This window comes from Lissotriton vulgaris, chromosome 7 (genome assembly GCF_964263255.1).
Source record: "Lissotriton vulgaris chromosome 7, aLisVul1.2, whole genome shotgun sequence".
NCBI classification, from domain to species: Eukaryota; Metazoa; Chordata; class Amphibia; order Caudata; family Salamandridae; genus Lissotriton; species Lissotriton vulgaris.
Genome location: NC_141695.1, coordinates 831,583,457 through 831,603,099, shown reverse-complemented (window position 1 = coordinate 831,603,099; position 19,643 = coordinate 831,583,457).

The following is a 19,643-nucleotide window of genomic DNA, read 5'->3' as shown; positions in this document are numbered from 1 at the left end:
CCTAGGAGTTCCCAGGAACCGACGGCCCTTAACCTAGCGTCAAGACCTGCTATCCAGAAGGAAGTACGCGCGCGGCCCTACGGCCTTCAATGCACAATATGTATATATATATGCAAAAACAAAGTCTCTCAGCTGTGGAAGCAAAAAGTATAAGGAATGAAGCTTAATATATATATATAGGAACAATTACAGTAATATAAATGTTCAAAACTGATCACGGAAAACGGGATAATGCAGTTGTCAATACAACAAAGCAGGATCTTTTATTAGTTCTTAGTACGAGATCGCAGAAAGTATCGGGTTTTCCCAGGACGTGTCTGCTCGTCGAACAAAGGATCCGTTGAAGAGACAGCGTCCTGCTGATCAGTTGGGTGTTCTGGTCTTGAGTCCTTTGATGACAATTGTTCAACAGAGTCTTTCTGCTGCGCTGAGGATTCTCCAACAGGCTGCGCGTCGCTGAAAGGTACAAACGCTGGCAATGCTTCAGTTTCAGTTGATGCAATGCCTTTCCTTACCCACGGGTCTGCCGGCAAAGGGATAGGGACCTTTTTGGTGTGGGTGGCATGCACCCAATTCTTGCGTCCCTCGAGACGAACGGCAGTCCTCGTGGCCAGGAGCACCTGATAGGGTCCAGTAAACCTCGGGTCCAGGTTATTCTTGCGTGAAAAATTTCTCGTCACCACCCAATCTCCGGGCTGGAGCTGGTGGCCTGGACCCTCCGTCGGCGTCGGCAATGCGTCGTAAACCTGTTGGTGAATTAACCTCAGTTTAGCAGTCAAGTCATATAGATAATCGATCAACATTGGATACTCAAGATCAGAGAACATTCCTGGCCTAGGAACCCCCCACACATTTGCAGGACGGCCGAACACTATTTCATAGGGACTAAGCCCTACTCAGGAGTGTACAGTCGCCCTAGTTGACAGTAATGCTAAAGGTAAAGCGTCAGGCCACGAAAGACCAGTCGTAGCCTGAATCTTCGCTAGCTTTAGTTTAAGGGTGCCGTTGTACCCTTCAACCAAACCAGCTGACTGGGGATGATTGGCGCTATGGAATTTCTGATTAATTCCAAGGCCCTTACACACACTCTTCATCACACTACCCACAAACTCACTTCCGTTATCTGACCACACGACTCTAGGCATTCCGTACCGAGGAAAATATTCCTTCAGTAGGATTTTCGCAGTAGACAAAGCAGTATTGTCTTTGAGAGGATAGGCCTCGATCCATCGGGAGAATGCGCAAACCACGACTAAAACGTATTTCAGGTTATTGCATCGCTCCATATGGATGAAGTCCAATTGTATCACCTCAAAGGGACATGAAGGGGGAGCAAAACTGCCAGGAGGAGTTGGGGTTCCTTTGCCAGGATTGTACATCATGCACACCATACAATTCTTCACCAGACGTTCAGCACATTTCGTGATACCAACATTCTTCCATACAGGAGACAGCAACTTACAAATACCTTTCGCGCTAATATGTGCTAACCCGTGCGCCATTGTCACAACGGCCAGCACATACGCATCGGGCAACAACCATCTTTTCTGATCCGACAAATCAATCCAACAACCATTCGTATCCAACTTTCCCGTACTTTCTTTCCACTTCGCCTTTTCAGTCTCGGTGGCCTCATTCTGAATTTCTTTCACACTCCCAACAGTGTCTTCACACATACTCGATTCTGTAGGCCACCTAACCGAACTCGTCACATACATCCGAGTGCTAAGGTTCCGGGCAGTCTCCTTAGCAATCTCATCTGCAAACGCATTACCACGACCAACATCATCCGTCACCTTACGATGCGCACTACATTTAACAACCGCTACTTGCTTAGGCAACGTCAGTGCATCCAAAAGATCATTCACGAGCTGTCCATGCTGAATCTTCGTACCATGCGACGTCAAGAAACCTCTCTCTCTCCACAATCGTCCAAAACTGTGTGCAACGCCAAATGCGTATTGGCTGTCGGTAAACACATTCACACGTTTCCCTTTTGCTAACACACATGCTCTAGTGAGAGCAATCAATTCTGCAGCTTGGGCAGAATTCTGATTCAACCTTGCAGTCTCAACAACAGTATTCAACGTTACAACAGCATAAGCAGTAGTCACATCACCATTTGGCAACTTAAAACATGACCCATCCACATACAATGTACCATCCGGATCTTCCAATGGGGTGTTTTTAAGGTCCACTCGACCTTTTGTTTCTTCTTCGGTCCTCAAGTAGCAATCATGTTCTGCTACTTCATCTGACTCTGTGCTAATTGGTAACAAAGTTGCCGGGTTCATAACATTACAACGTTTTATCTGAATGTGGCTTGCCAACAACGTCAACTCGTACCCAGACAACCTCGCACTCGTCAAATGCTGAGTTTTCGTACGATTCAACAGAGTATCGACTGCATGCGGAACCATCACCGTAAGCATATTATCCATGACCAATCCTGCTGATTGTCGGATGGAGACCGCAGCTGCCGCTGTTGCTCTCAAGCAACTCGGCAATGCTCTAGCTACTGGGTCCAAGGTCGAGGAAAAATATGCACATGGACGTTGCTTACCGCCAAAAGGTTGCGTTAAGACACTCAAAGCACATCCTTCTCTCTCGTGAACATATAATGTAAACGGCTTACTATAGTCAGGAGTACCTAACACAGGAGCCGAACACAATGAATCACGCAGTTCAGAAAAACTTTTCTGACATTCTTCCGTCCATGGTAAAGGAGTTGAAACATCCTTGCACGTAAGAGCCACCAATGGTTTCGCTAGCAATGAAAAATTAGGAATCCATTGCCTGCAGTACGACGTGATACCCAGAAAGGCACGCACATCTCTTTGGGTTTTTGGCACAGCCATTCGCGCAATCGCTGCAATTCTCTCTGGGGTCAACCTCCTTCCCTCCTTTGACAATAAGTGACCTAGATAGGTTACTTCTTGACAACAATATTGGAGTTTAGTAGGTGACACCTTGTGATTCAACTCACAGAGATGCTGCAGCAACGACACTGTAGCAATTTTGCAAATGTCCTGAGTATCGGCAGCCACCAATAAGTCGTCGACGTATTGGATTAAGGCCACACCAACCGGCAACCTAAACGCATCCAGTTGACCCTTCAAGGCTTGACTGTAAATCGATGGACTTTCACAGTAGCCCTGAGGAGCGCGTTTGAACCGGAAGCTGCGTCCACCGAGAGAGAAACCAAAAAGGTCCCTGCTCTCTTCGGCAATCGGGATGCTGAAAAACGCATTTTTCAAGTCAATCACCGAAAACCACGATGCAGAAGCTGGAATCAGAGTCAGTAGCGCCGTGATGTCAGGCACAACAGGGAATTGAGGAACCACAATTTTATTCACTTCCCGTAAATCGATAACAAAACGATAAACAGGCGGTTTGGAAGGATCCGTACGTTTAAGAATGGGCAGCACAGGGCTGTTGCACACGTTTCCCCGAGTCTCTTCAATAACATCTTTCTCGATCAGATCATAAATGATCGCTAACAATGCTCGTTCACCATCAAGGGAGATACGATATTGGGAAATATGTGGCAATCGCACATTAGATTTCAGCTGAACAACATAGGGCGAGATATCAAGTAGGCCCACGTCATTCGGACCAGTTGCCCACAAAGACGCAGGAAGAGAACTCAATTCCGGTGGGAGCTTGTCGAGAGACAAGTACATGGGAGAGACAACCCTTTCTCCTAACGTAAGCTTTACACCCGCAGGAGAACAATACAGAGTTGCATACAAACGTTTAAGCAAATCCAGGCCCAAAAGGTTTTCACCACAACCAGTAGTCAAAATTAACGGAGCCTGAAGCTCACGTGGCCCAATTGTAAGGGGCAAAGGGCGCGAAACTGGATTGCTAACGGGGGCGCCAGAGAATCCAACGGAAACATTTGTTAAGCCAGACAAAGGTGCGCCAGGGAGTTTCGAATGCTGAATGGAACTTTTAGCTGCACCAGTGTCCAACAGAAAAGGCTCAACGACGCCCGATGTAGCAACTGCGACGTAAGGCCCTCTCTGATCAACCGGAACTGATACCACTCCCTCTCCTTGTCTTTGGCTGTCCTAGTAATTACTGTCGTCAGTTCCCTGATCGACGTAATAGTCGTCTACATTGTACTGCGCAGATCGTCCTTGCGATGATCCACGTTGATCGAAACAATTATTATTATTAGAGGAGGTATCAGAACGATCATTCTGAGCACCACGACCTCTACCACGTGATGCCTGCTGCGAACCACCACGACCTCCTCTAGATGAGTTACCACTATTACGTTCATTCAAAACGGGGCAATTGAATTTAATGTGTCCCTCCTGTCTGCAATAAGCACATTGATTGTACCCTAACGATGACCTTTGGGAGGAGGAATCATTACGTGGCTGTGATCGATTCGATTGCGACTGCGACCTATTCTGTTGGGATGCATTCTGATTTGAACGCGGAGGATATGCTTGTTGAAGCAACACTTTAGTTTTTAGTTCTTTCGTCTTTTTATCAGCACGGTCGTTCTCCTCTTTCTCTCTATTCTCATAATATTGTGCTGTAGCCAATATCTGAGCTGAAGTAGAAACGGCCCATGCACTTTCCGAATTCTTTAATTTACTGCTCAAATCGGGCAATAAGTTTGAAACAAATTTATCCACAAACAATCGCTGACCACCCTCGGTACCCATATCCTGTCCACTATGGTCAATGAATGCTTCCTCGAACCTCGTAAAGAAGTCGGAAACACTCTCGTCCTTCTTTTGCTTACAAGCTGACAATTTATCCCAATTTACCCTCATAGCTGGCATAAGAGTTTTCATTAATGTTATTATTCGTTGAGGAAGAGCAGTAATCATCTGCTCAGGTTTAGCCCCACCAGTTTGTAACCCATCCGCTGCCACTATGGCAGCCCAATCACCACCTAATTCATTCGGATGATTTTCCTGCCGAATCTTAGCCCAAACAGGTTGCGGTACGACATTGCCGAACAACATATCAATATCGGCAAGATTCATTATCGTAGCGTCTACAAGCTGCGATAATTCCTTGTAATACCCTGTAGGATTTTTGCGAGGGTCAGGCAAAGATTGCTTCACCTGCAACACTTCTGAGCGTTTCCATGGGAGATGTATCCACACTCTCTGGAAATGTGGCAGAATCGGCGGTGCTCGGGTGGCATCACCTGGCATCCATACCGGTGGCACTTCGCGCATGGGAAACTGACCAGACTCATCTGGCAGTCTTTCAATATCCTCGATAAACAATGCATGAGGTATCGGAGCGGGGCGAAAAGATAGCAACCGCTCAATAGCACGTCGAACATTAGTATCCACTATCAGTCCATTTGAGAACTGGAGCTGAAGATCAGACAAAGCGGCCAGCACCTCGTCAGGCGCATCAGCCGATATCTGATCGCGAAGGAACTTACACATTTCATCAAACACGTATCTTTGGGTGGGTATATTGAATTGACAAAATGTTTCGAGTACAACACGGGGCGGATTTCTAAGAGGGTTTACCATCCAACCCATCGCCATATTATATAGCGCAACACGTTCTCTGTTTCCAGGAAGCTGACTACGTCTCTGAGGACCGTCGGAGCTAGCGGACCCATGAACAGGTCCAAGCGAATGAAAGAAGCTAGCCGCTAGAGGAGTAGTACGAGAACGAGTCGAGGGAGAAGTATAGGACACAGGACTAACAAGTGAAGGAGTAGAAACAGTAGCAACAGCAGGAGTTAACAAAACAGGAGCAGCAGCGGGAGCAGGAGTATGTGGAAGTGGAGGAGCAGTAGGGATAGAAACAGGCAAAGGAGCAGGAACAGTCGGAAGAGCGGGTGCAGGCTGAGGAACAGGCTGAGGAACAGGCGGGGGAAGAATAGGCGGAAGAATAGGTACAGCAGGAACCACAGGAGCTGCAGCTGCGGTACCCTGTACGTACGGAGGTGGCGACTTCATGAGATAAGACATTAAAGGGTCCTCAACTGGCTCTTCCTTCTTTTCCGACTCCGTAGGCAAAGCGGGATAACATTTATCTACGGTCATACGCTGTAGTCTGTCAAACACTTCCCTATCCTTATCCTCCTTATTACGCTGAAACTGCTCTGCTTTCTTCACTATGGTAGCAACATTATCTCGCTGATTACGTTTATTCTGTCTGATTTCCTTCTGTCGGGCTTCTTTGCGCCACAACCGAAAGGCATCAAACATGGCCGGCCTTGATTTTCTTTCGAACAGTTTGATCTCTAAATTATCTAAGATCGGGGCCTCGAAGCTACCATGTGGTGGCCAACGAAGGTCACCGTCCTTCTTCGTGTATTTAATCCAATAATCATTAAAGGTAATCGGGCCTAGCCCATGCTTACTATATAGTTCATAAGTGGGAGTTCCAACCGGAGGTATCGGACACGAGTCCTCCAGTCGGGAATCCGTACCACAAGGTCTGAAACAACTAAACAAAGTACTGCGACCAGGCATCTTGCACACTAGCCGAGTTTCACAAACTTCAAGGGTTACGGGATTTACCAAGTCCCAGCAAAGAACAAAAACCCTCGGTTTTTGGCGGCTGCAGTCGTCAAACAACACAACAAAGTACGCTAGCAAAGTGTCACCGACAAAAACACTCACACAGCGTTAACAACAAAAACACTCGCTAAAGTGTCAACAACCAAGAACTCTGGGAGCGACCCACAAATACTTAACTCAAAGATCAATGGCGTCACCAGGAAGGCCCGTCAATCGTCTCGCTATACCAAGGTCTACGCCAGGCGCCAAAACAGGTCTACAGTCAGGGCAGCAGTCCGTCGCAGCCATCAGGAGGCGGGAATCTTCGCGGGAAAAGTCGTCGGGCCACTTATTTCGACAACAGGATCGATGAAGCGGGGTGCACCTTCCCTCGGAGATTTCACACGAAGTTCCTCACGATCGTCGGGCTTGGACCGGTACCACTGATGCAGCCACACGTTGGGCGCCAACTGAAGGACTGGGTTCTGTAGGACCCAGCGGTGCCAGGGCACAACACCTGAAACCTTTGCGGGTAACCTGCTCCGGCGTACGAATCACAGAGACACGGGACACTTCCTTCGACGTCAAAGATTCAAGGTTTATTTGCTGCAGGGAACACAGATATCACAGGAAGTACATCGAGTGTAGTTCGGGGAGACTGCTTCGAATTGGTTCTGTGGATCGCTCCTTTTATACAGTTTTTACCCATAAGACAACATGACACACAAAAGTTTACAACCCGGTTCCCACCATCATCCCCCAGAGGGGTCGCTTTGGTCACTTTGAAACACACAAGGTCCGGAACATAAGTGCGGAAACATTTGGCGGTTCCCAACTGTAAAAACCCATCTTCCCAACATTAGTACATTCCAATCGGCAGTAAAACAGATCGGAATAGGATCAAAGACAGGTGCAGAGGAAGACGGAGACAGTGGGGAGATCGGAAAGGGTGTAAAAGGGGAGGTATCGGGAAACACGAGATACAGGCATCAAAGGGACGTGCCTAATGAGATGCACGGCTGAGACAATAAGTCCGTGCAGCAAGATGAGCCTCGAGCGGCGCCATCTGCCTTACAGTAACATCCCCCTCGTCATAAAGACACTTACAAAGGACATGTGTCTTCCGCAAATATCTTGGGAGCCCCAGGGTCGCGAAGCGGACAGCGTCCGTTCGCTGGCTACTTGAGGGCAAGAGACAAAATGGATGCCGTATCTAAGATGGAACCCGTGGGTACAGATGAAAAAACCCACATAACAAACGAACGGTTTAAGTTAGCACAGCGAAACTGCGCACACTTACTAAACTCGTCATTTGCGGTTCTTAGATACCAGACTCGACCATATTCGTACGAATCGAAAACACCACTTACAATTGTCACTGAACCTCACTTGTGGCTAAGGAGTAGTCACCCTGCATCCGCAGGCACCATCTAAGAACTCTGCGGTTTGCTGCACGTCCTTCCTCAGGAATCCGACCGACCAGCACGACGAGACCCGGCTTCCCTGGCACCTCTGACCTCTACCTACCTCTACAGCTAAGCTGAGAACCGTAGGTGCGACGAGACCTCGAGGGACCGGCCATCATCAGAACTGCATGACTTCGATCCAGCACGACCGCCGAGGGATCCTCTGGTGATTGCTTTGGGGTCCGAGAAGCCCCGATCCTGAGCAGCTCCAACACCGAAGTCCAGCCCCCCAGCATCTCCACGATCTGCGTGGGGCCCTTCTGCTTTTTGCTGCTCACCGCGTTGTCTGGCCACTAGCCCGTTGGCTTGTGGCCTTCCCGACGACGATCAACGACGACAACACTGCTGGTCTGGTTGCTCCAGACTCGCTCTTGCTCCCTTCCAAAAGAGGAGCACCCCGGACCCTCCTGGTCCACTCCAGACGCCATTTTAGGTCCACCGCGTGGGCTTGAATTTGCCAAGACTTGTTGCCCCAATCCTGGGTCGACAGCATCAACCATTGTGGGACAGCTCGCACCTCCATCCTGGTCACCGACAACGCATCCTGGTCCGTGAGACTGCAGAGCCCAGCGTCGCCCACTCACCTGGTCGAGGTGACTACCATCCGGTGCCCTCCTGGTGCCATCTGATCACTGGCTAGTGGTCACGAACTTGGTCCCCTCTGCTTTCAGGTGTCATCCATCTTCGATCCAGGCTTGGATCACTTCGAACTATCTTCACTGGTCGCCTGCCAGCAACTTCTTTCTTCAGGCTCCTGGTTCGACAACGAGGATTCCCGACGTCTAAACAGACCTATGCAGCCGCAGCCCCTGGGCTAGGTAACTTCGGCATTTCGGTGCATAGCCTCACTATCTAAGGGTCCAGAGTCACTGTCGTTTTCGACCTACCTTATCGGGTTCGCCCGAGAACACTAACTTTGCTTTTACTAGCTCCCAGAGACTTTGTCCCGCATCCCGCGTGAGAGTGCACACTCTGCACTCGAGTCCCCTAGGCCTCCTACTAGTAATCTGAAGGTTCAGTAATGTAGTCCTAGCGATTCCAAAGCCTATTAGTACAGTACTTACCTGCTAGTAATTTCGCATTCCACTTCCATAGTATATGGTTTTTCGTGCCCCTCGGGCATTTGTGTAAATTGTGCAACTTGAAGTATTTTTATAAGAGTTTTGTTGTGTGCTTAGTACCCTGTCCTCATAAAGAGTACAGGGCGGTTGTGACTTAAATAAATACACTGTTTATTTTCATAACACTTGTGTGGTGTCCTTTCACTTGGTGTTCAAGGGGTTTATGTGATGGTATAACAGCTGGCTTAACACGCCCTCTAGAGTTTAGCCCGAAGACTGCTCGTATCCACGCTACTAGGATAGCTGGTCTATAAGGTTGACTTACAACCAATCACCATAAGGGTTGTTTGGACGGATACATAGTGATCACTAGAATAGTGAACACTGCATATCAGGCCAACTTCTCACACTATCCTCTCTCCCCTAAATCTCTCCCCCTGCCTGCTACTCAGCCTACCCCCTGTCCTTTGTGTTTTGACTAAGCACTCCTCCTCCTCTTGTTGGGGAAAGATCCAATATTTATACTCTGGAGTCTCAGCGAACCCGCTGAGGGAGTCCACTGCGCCAAGGGAGCCACTCACACTTGAGGTATGGTATAGCACCCCTTGCCAAAGCACTCTCTCCCCCCTTTTTGGGGAAGGATCCTGTGTGTAGGCCTTGGAGTCTCAGAGACCCCTCTGAGAGAGTCCACTGCGTAAAGGGAGCCTCTCGCAACAGAGATAGGGAAGTGATACCACAACCGCAGGGATCAGAGCTTACTGGACTTTGGACGTTGCCTTGACTCGTCTACCGGTTTGTGTCCCCGCCACCCTTCCCCTCCTCTTCCCATGCTGTGTCTCTCACCCTCCCCTCCTCTTTCCCGCCTTCATTACCTGTCTACTTCCCCTGCTCCAACCCCCCCCTGAATCTCTCACCTTGCCTGCTGTTTCCCCTTACGTATTTGTGTTTATTGTTTATTTCTACCTTACAAGTAACTATGTTGCCATGCTCTAAGAACTGTGCAACCTTTGTAATGATGTAAACTGTAACTATGATCTGATGCTCATGCAAAGCGCTCTGATACCTCCTGATCTAGCCAGCGCTATATAAATCTTCAATATATATATATATATATATATATATATATATATATATATATATATATATATATATATATATATATATATATATATATATATATATATATATATATATATATATATACCACTCCTTCCTGCTTCTCCCAGCTCGGCATGCAGGACACAAGGACCACCACGCAGCTTTTCCAGTTTAAAAGGTCAGTTTATTATCTCCTCTCATTCTCTCTGGCATGACGCGTTTCATATATATATATGCCAAGGTGGTGTGCAATTGGCTGAATAGATGATTTAGTAGGTGTGTGACTGACTGTATAAGTGAGTGATTAAACATGTCTTACTGAATGCATTGGTTAGTGAGTAAACTGTGTAAATGTCTGTATCAGTCTGTCAGTTGGTGTGTAAGTAGCTGCATGGGTTGGGGAGTAGCTACATGAGTGTCTATATGTATATTGATTGGCTGTCTGAGTATCTGTATGGGTGCCTGAGTGTCTGTGTGAGTGGGTGGGGGGTATGACTCTGTGCATAGCTGGCTGTATGAGTGGGTAATTCACTGGGTGTATGGGTTCAAGAGTGCATCTGGGAAGGGCTGTATGGGTGGGTGAGTGTGTGTATGGGTGTGTTGGTGAGTGAATGGATGTCTCAGTGGTACATGTGTAACTACATATGTGAAAAGCAGTATATGTGAGTGTTGGAGTATATAAATCACTGTAAGTGAGACTGAGTGATTGTGAGAGTGGTTGTATGGATGAGTGTGTGCTTGTATCAGTGATTGTATCAGAGAGTATGTATGTGTTTGTAGCTGTATAAATAAGTGAGGTGGTGTGCGCATAACTGTATAGGTGAGTAAAGTGGAGTGTTAATGATTCTTTTCATGATTGACTAGGTGTGTGAGTAACTCTATGGATGAGTGGCAATGTGTGAATGTCTGTATAGATTTATGAGTGCAAATGATAGTGCTGTATTGATAAGCAACTGCATGTATCAGTGACTGTATGGGTGAATGAGTGGACACATGTGTAGACCTAGGAATTAGAGAGTGGCTATGTAGTAACTGGTATTGGTGAGTCTATGATTTCGAAAATGGTAGTCTGTATTTTAGAGTGGCTATATTAAAGGTTATATTAGGGTGTGAGGAGGTGCATCAGATTATCACATGGATGATGTCATCAGTGATATCATTTGAGAAGTCATCAGTGATATCATCAGTCATGTCACTGACCATGTCATGAATGATGTAATATGTGACGTCATCAGCAGTGCATTGCGGGGGAGCGAGTTATAGTTAGCTCAACTAACTATAACGGCAGAATTTCTCTTGTGTTGTCGAGTGAAATGTCCAACTAACTATAACGTCCCTAAAACCTATGGCTTTTTTCACTTATTTTCAATGGTTTTTTAAATGCTAATTTCTAACTTTAATTTCCCTGAAACCTATGTTTTTTTCAGTGAATTTCAAAGGTTTTTTTAAATGCTAATTTCTAACTATAACGTCCCTGAAACCTATGTTTTTTTCAGTAAATTTGAAAGGTTTTTTAAATGCTAATTTCTAACTATGCCTACAGAGGTAGGACATGTGAAGAAAGAGGAAGAAATGCGCAGAAAGAAGTGAGAGAAATTCAGAAAGATGCAACAGAAGTCTAGAAAGACGCAGAAAAGTGCAGAAAGAAGTAAGATATATGCAGAAAGAACCAACAGAGGTGCAGAAAGAGGCCTTGTTTCAAAGTCATCCTGTGCCCCCAACTTTTTACTGACTGGTACTGGTGGTATCTGACTCTGCCTAACCAGGCCTAGAGCCAGAACTATGCTAAAAGACACTTAGAATACAGTGAAAACACGTAAATACACTAGGGAACACTATGTGTTGGGGTACCCCTGTGATTTGCATGACCTCCTCTGTAAGGCCTTAGTACATAATAGGGCAGGGGGATTAAAACTACCTCTAAGTCAGAGGTGCAGAAAGATACTTCTTTAAGTGTTACTCATGTTTGCAGAGTGGTAGAGAAAGGGTGTTGGGCCTCTGACAAGCGCTCAGGAATTCCGCTGTGTAGGACTTACGAGGAGGGCTTTTTTTTTTTTACAGAGTTTTATATAGCGCAAACCTGACCCGAATCGGGTATCAGAGCACTTTACATAGCACCAGGCGCATTACATGAGGACACATTTATTATTTTTGTTAGGCACGGGGAAATTAAGTGATTTTCCCAGAATCATAAGATGTTCAGCATACTTGCCGAGACTCGAACCCAGTTCCCCAGATTCAAGGACGACCGCCCTAGCTGTTAGGCCAACTCCTCTACCCCTCAGGAGTAAAGTGGACTTCATCTCCCATCCTGTAGTCTCCCAGGAGGTTCGTTTGCAGAGTGGTGGAGCAAGGGGGGCATGGTCTCTGAAGACTTCTTAGCAATTCCACTGCATGGGACTTACTGGAGGTAACAAGTGGGGTACTTGGCCCCCAAGGACATCCTTGAGGGCCAACTACCCCTCCTATTACCTCCAGTAAGTACCGCACAGCAGGATTGCTAAATTCTCATGACTGGCCACGCCCCCTTTCCCCACCACTCTGCAAACGCGCTCCCTGGCGTGCTCTTGGATGGGGATTGAAGTCTCCTTCGCTGCTAGTGGTCATTTAGGGGCCAACCAGCCTACCTCTTACCTCCAGTAAGCCCCACACAGTGGGATTGCTGAGAGGTGGACACAGGCCACGCCCCTTTCTCTGCCACTCTTCAAATGCACCTCCTGGCATGTTCTAAGTTGGGGGATTAAGTCCCCTTGAATACTGAGGTCCCTGGGGGCCAACTAGCCCACCAGGTACCTCCAGTAAGCGCCACACAGCTGGATTGCAGAGAGGTGGTCCGAGGCCATGCCCTATTTTTACACCACTCTGCAGACGCGCCTCTTGGCGCACTGTTGCTCGGGGGATGAAGTCCACTTGTGTCCTGAGGTCCCTCAAGACACAAGATTACCTCATCGCCCCACCAGCAGTGCGTAAAGAGGCGCATTTGCAGAGTGGTGTAAAAAGGGACGTGGCCTGGTACCACCTCTTTGCAATCTCACTGTGTGGGGCTTACTGGAGGTACCTGGTGTGCTAGTTGGCCCCCAGGGACCCTCAGTATTCAAAGGGACATCATTCCCCACCTTAGAATGCACCAGGGGGCACGTTTGCAGAGTGCTACAGGGAGGGGGCGGGGCCTCCAGCGAGATGCCGGCTTTTAAAAATGTTGTTTTTGGAAGGGGTGCTGTGTGGCCCCCCTTCGCTTAATTATTTGTGGGCCCTGGGGACCACATACCCGGGCCTGAGCATTTTATTTTGTTTGTTTAAAAAAAAACGGGAAGGGGGCTGTGTGGCCCCCCTTCCCTGGGCCACTATTGTCCCTGGGGACCTGGCTTTGTGTAAAAAAAAAACATTATTTAAATTTGCAGGGAAGGGGGCCAGGTGGCCCCTCCTCCCAAGGGCCATTTCTGGCCCCAGGGACCCCATACTCCAGGGCTTGGCCTCGTTTTTTTTGTTTTCGCGGTAGGGGTGCCCCGGGGACCCCATCCCCCGGGGCCGGCCCTTTACGTTGGGGACCGTGGGGGAGCCTCAATGCCCCACAGTCCTGCCGATTCCCCGCCTGCAGCTCCCCTTGTGCAAAAGAAATTCTGTTTTGGTTTTTGGAAGTGAAAGCAGGTGTTTGCAGTGTTGGCTATGACAGGATTGGAGTATGGCTCCCGCCTTGCCATAGCAAAGAGCAATGTCCCGGGGGTGAGCACCCCGGGACATTGAAGGAGCCGGCCCTGGGGGGGTGATGGTCCCCAAGCCCCAAGCCCATCAAGGGCTCCTGGAGCATGTACAGCATTATTTGAAAAATGATGATAGTCACTTTGTTGTAATTGAATATATATATATATATGTATATATATATATATATGTATATATATATATATATATATATATATATATATATATATATATATATATATATATATATATATATATATATATATATATATATATATATATATATATATAAAACTTTTTAAGATGTGAAATACCAAAAGTGAAAAAGAATAAAACATGTAATAACAAATAACTATTCTGTGTAGAGAATAATGTTCACTATGCCCCATGTTTGAGCTTTGAGAAGCTGCTATTTAAAGAAATCTAGGTCCAGTGGGAACGCTACTTTTGTAGTTTTGGTTGTGGGGCCCCTCACTCCATTTGTAAAGCCCCGGGGAGGTGGTGGTCCCTGGGGCAGTGTGGGGGAGCAGGAGCTCCCCCCACACCTATTTTATATTATTTGAAGCCCCGGGAGGTGGTGGTCCCTGGGGCTGCAAGGGGCCACGTTTCCCCGTGCATAATTAAATAAAACCCCGGGGAGGTGGCGGTCCCCGGTGCTTTTGGGGGGTCTGGGAGCCCCGCCTACATCCAATTAAAGAATCCCCAGGGAGGTGGTGGTCCTGAGGGCTGCGGGTGGGGGCTGTAGTCAGCATGCCAGAAGAAGGCAATGGTAGCTAGCTACCTGATCTTAGGCGTTGAGCACAAGGTACACCTCATCCCTTGGTGTTAGTAAGGGTGAAGCCTGACCTTGGGCTTGGAACAGAGTATGCTTCATCCGTGCGTGTTAGTAAGGGATCACCTGTACCACTAGGCTTGAATCAGAAGATACACTTCATCCCCTGAGCGACGAGTAAAGGATATCTTGGACTGCTGGATGTTGTGGCAAGTCAGTACGCATAGGGTCTGGATGTGATAGAAAGCAAAAGTCTCAAACTCCTTTTTGAGTCACAAAAGTTCTTAGAGCTATCGATTCCATACTGGTAACATCTAAAAGAAGTGAGAGGTGTTCCCCTTGGTGTTCTCTCCGCTTGGATCGCTGGGCGTTAGGCAGTTATATGCAAAACTCATGGGTGTGCTATAGGTAAGCATGGGCGTAAAATCCGTTCCGCTCGTGGATTTCGCGGATTTTCGGTAAATTCGCAATCCGCGAACTCTCGCGAAGTTGCCGAAAATCCGCAAATTCGCACGCAGCGGATTTTTTTGCTTGGTGATACAATATTACGGCGCGCAGCGTTCACTTACTGTCATTCAGCGTTTGCCGAGTTGTTTTTCTTGATATTTTGCGAGTGCTGCGCCATTTTGGATCTTGCTACGGGATCCCGCGGGAGTTTGGCGTCCGCGATTACGTAATCGCGGCTTGCCACCTTGCACAGCACGCCTCGCGAGAGTTCGCAATTGCGAACACGTAGATGCGGCGGGCAGCAACAATCTCGCACTCGCGAAATTACAGAATTTGCAATTCTGCACAAGAAATCCACTGGCAAGCAGCATAAACCTTCTGAAAATGATGATTTTTATCAGAATAGCTCCTCAGGTTGACATTTGCCTGCACTTTTTTTTGCAAGGAGTCCATTTTGGGGGGGGGTGGTGGGAGGAAGGAAGTGCCCCACAGTCTCTAACTTCCTGTTCCTGTCCAGCAGGCTCCTCCCAGTGCTTTCTTCATGTGCTGGTCACTTTCATTCGGATCTTGACCTGGAAGGATTACTTTTTGTGGATGCTGCTGGATATTTGGATTTGAGGCCTTTTTGACTTTCTTTGGATCACTTTTGGATTAGAAATTTCACCAGTAAGTTTGTTTGGGGCATTACAGTTGCTGCAACTACAATTTTGGAATTTTCGATTTTTGGGCTGTTGTTGGGGCCTTTTGCCCAGGGGTAGTGAGTGGTGCATGGACTGAGTCTTTCTGTGGGGTCTCTTTAATGTAAACATCATGGAGGGCATGGATGGCATGGGATTGTGCTGATTTTTGTGTGTTTTGTCGATTTTTTTGGCTGCTGTTGGGGCCTTTTACCAAGGGGTAGTGAGTGGTGCATGGACTGAGTCTTTTTGTGGGATCTCTTTAATGTAAACATAATGGAGGGCATGGATGGCATGGGATTGTGCTGATTTTTTTGTGTTTTTCGATTTTTTGGGGTGTTCATGGGGACTGGCCATGTGGGTGGGGGCCATTGTGAGTGCTGGTACAGGCAGGCCCTGGCCATGTGCTGGGAGGCAAGGGGCCATTTTGAATGCAGGCAGTGTTCTCAGGCCTGCACCCATTTTGCCTAGCTTTCATCCATTATGCCCAGGGGTAGTGAGTGGTGCATGGGCCTAGTCTTTCTGTGGGGTGTCTTGAATTTAAACATAATGGAGGGCATGGATGGCATGGGATTGTGCTGATGTTTGTGTGTTTTTCGATTTTTTGGGGTGTTCATGGGGACTGGCCATGTGGGTGGGGGCCATTTTGAGTGCTGGTACAGGCAGGCCCTGGCCATGTGCTGGGAGGCAAGGGGCCATTTTGAATGCAGGCAGTGTTCTCAGGCCTGCACCCATTTTGCCTAGCTTTCATCCATTATGCCCAGGGGTAGTGAGTGGTGCATGGGCCTAGTCTTTCTGTGGGGTGTCTTGAATTTAAACATCATGGAGGGCATGGATGGCATGGGGTTGTGCTGATTTTTGTGTGTTTTTCGATTTTTTGGGGTGTTCTTGGGGACAGGCCATGTGGGTGGGGGCCATTTTGAGTGCTGGTACAGACAGGCCCTGGCCATGTGCTGGGAGGCAAAGGGCCATTTTGAATGCAGGCAGTGTTCTCAGGCCTGCACCCATTTTGCCTAGCTTTAATCCATTATGCCCAGGGGTAGTGAGTGGTGCATGGGCCTAGTCTTTCTGTGGGGTGTCTTGAATTTAAACATCATTGAGGGATTGGATGACATGGGATTGTGCTGATTTTTATGTGGTTATAGAGTTTTTGGGGTGTATAACTAAACTGATGTTCCTCTGTCTTCCATTGCTTTTAGGTGCACAAGACTCAAGAGAACCACCAGTGCCAGGAAGAAGTCCTGCAGCTGTGTGTGTGTGCTGCATAACGTCACACGACGTCACGTCTGGCCACAGACAACTCTGCAACTCGTGCAACTGCGGCCTGCTGTTCTGACCTCTGAAGAAGATGGCCCCAAAAATAGTTCCCCGTAGCTCCTCTAGCAAGAAAGTTGCCAGTAAGGAGCAGAAGAAGCAAGTTACCAAGGAGACTGGTGTGCCGCCCGCCACATTTTTTGGGAATAAAACAAAAGTACGCCTGCAGCAGCAGCGGGATCTGCTGGGGACCAAGCTGGGAGCAGCACCCCCGCTCCATTGGGCTCAGTGCCACCACCACCACGCCAACTTAAGTCTAAGCCCTTGAGTGCTACAGAGGCAGCCAGTCTACTTGTTCAATCACCATCGACCAGTGATGTTGGCTCATCGCAAGAAAGTAGCAGCAATGCCCCTCAATCAACACAGGTTGTTGTAACTCATCTGACGAGTGTTGAACAACCACAGCCGCAACAACAACCACATGTGCAAGTACAAGCCCAAGTACATGTGGAAGGAGAGGCAGCGCAAGGAGATGTGCAAGCAGAGGTGCATGGAGGGGCACAAGTGCCCACAATAGTTGTTCCTCCCGAAGTAGGGGCACATCAGGAAATCGACATTCAAGCCGAGGTATCATTTGAGGAAGCCACTCCTCCTGATGATCATTCATTGTCTTCCACATCCCTAGCAAGGAAAGGATCAAGGATGGTGTCTACATCTTCTTCAAGCCCACCTCCTTCTGATGATATGGATCAAACTTGGGAACAACCACTGCCATCTGAGAGTGAGGCACACCATGATCTGACAAAGGTAGCTAAGCGTAAAAGGAAGGTCCCCGAAACTCTCATAGTTATGGAGTGTGATGACGCTCAACAAGAAGTGGCGTATACTCCTGCTGATGAAGACTCTCACGACGACGACGCAGTCATCATAGGCTTCACTCCAGCCTCAGCGGGCATGCAGCAAACAGACATTATGACCCTAGTCCGAAAAGCTGCTGAGCGTGATGATGTTGTCGACAAGGAGGCAATGGGAACACCACCATCACTGGAGGTAACTAGTACACCACCACCTACCGCTTCCATATTTCTTCCTCGCCAGAAGGGACCTCCATCCACCTCGACCTCAATTAGTGGTGGTGCAAGTGCACAACGTAGTAAAGTTCGGCAACACACATCCTCCACTTCATCTGGCATTAGCAGCATGACCACCACCAGTATCCGGCCCCCACAGACATTTTAAGTCTGCAGTTTGGGACTTCTTTAGTGTTTGCCCAAAAAAGGAAAACATAGCCATTTGTAGCATTTGTAAGTTTGCAGTTAGTCGTGGTAAGTTTGGTACCAACTATGGTACCGGAGGCCAGAGAGGTCATGTTGAGAGACAGCACGCTGTCCAATGGTTTGCGCACCTAAAGGAGATCAAGGAAGCCCGAATTGCAAGTCAACAAAACGTTGATGTTTCCTCTGATGATGACGAGGAGGAAGAAGCGTCAAACACTTCACTTACACCCAGTACCCCTGTCAGCATACCCCCTGTGAGCCACACTAAGAGTGTGGGAGAGAGTGAGACACCAATGTGAAAAAGTTCATCAGCGAGCGTAACTGGGTCGAAGAAGTCATCATCATCATCCCGTAAAATGGTCCAGGCCAACATTAGAACCATGTTGTTTTCAGAAGCGCCATATGAACGCAACCACCCACTGACGCGTCTGTATAACACTAAGCTGGCTAAAATGCTAGCTCTGGACCTTCTCCCTTTTTCTTTTGTAGAAGGGGTTGGTTTTCTAGAATTAGTGGCAGCGCTCAGCCCTAAATGGAAGGTTCCTAGCCGGTTCTACTTTGCCAGAGATGCGGTTCCAGCACTACATGAAGATGTGCAGGAGGTGATTGGGGCAGCTTTGCAGAAGAGTGCTATTTACACTATACATCTGACAACAGACATGTGGACCAGTGGCGCAGGCACTGATTACATGTGCATCACTGCACACTGGGTCTCTTTTTCAGGGGTTAAAGCAAAGATAAACGCAGGTGTTGACCCGGACCAAGTTTTTAAAGCTGTTCAGAAACATGCAACACTAGCCATGTTTGGCTTGGAGAAACGTCATACAGCAGAAAACATTTTGAATGAGTTTAACACAAAGATCTTTTACTGGCTGTCCCCAAAAAAACGCAAGATTGGTTTTGTTTCCACGGATAATGGCGCCAATGTAGTTAAGGCCATGGATTTGGGTAACTATTTCAGAGTGCCGTGTTTGGCGCACTGTATAAACCTGGTTGTTAAAAAATTCTTGAGTGAAGACAGTCCAGTGTGTGAGTTAGTGACCACCTGCTGAAGAATGTGCAACCATTTCAGCCATTCTTTTAAGGCCCAGAAGCATCTGAGGGGCCTGCTACATGAACGTCGAATGCCAGTGAAAGCACTCATCCAGGAGGTGCCAACACGTTGGAACTCAACCTTCTATATGCTTGAGCGTCTGTATGAGAAGTTTACAGTACTCGATCAGTATTTCTTAACACTGGGTACAGCTCAGAAGGACCTGAGGCTAGATGCGGCGCAATGGAAGCTAGTTAAAAGCCTGACAGACATGCTTCGTCCTTTTGAGGTCTTCACACGTGCAGTCAGCAGGGAGGACTGTAATTTGGGAAAAGCTATCCCATTGTTGCGCATGCTGGAGC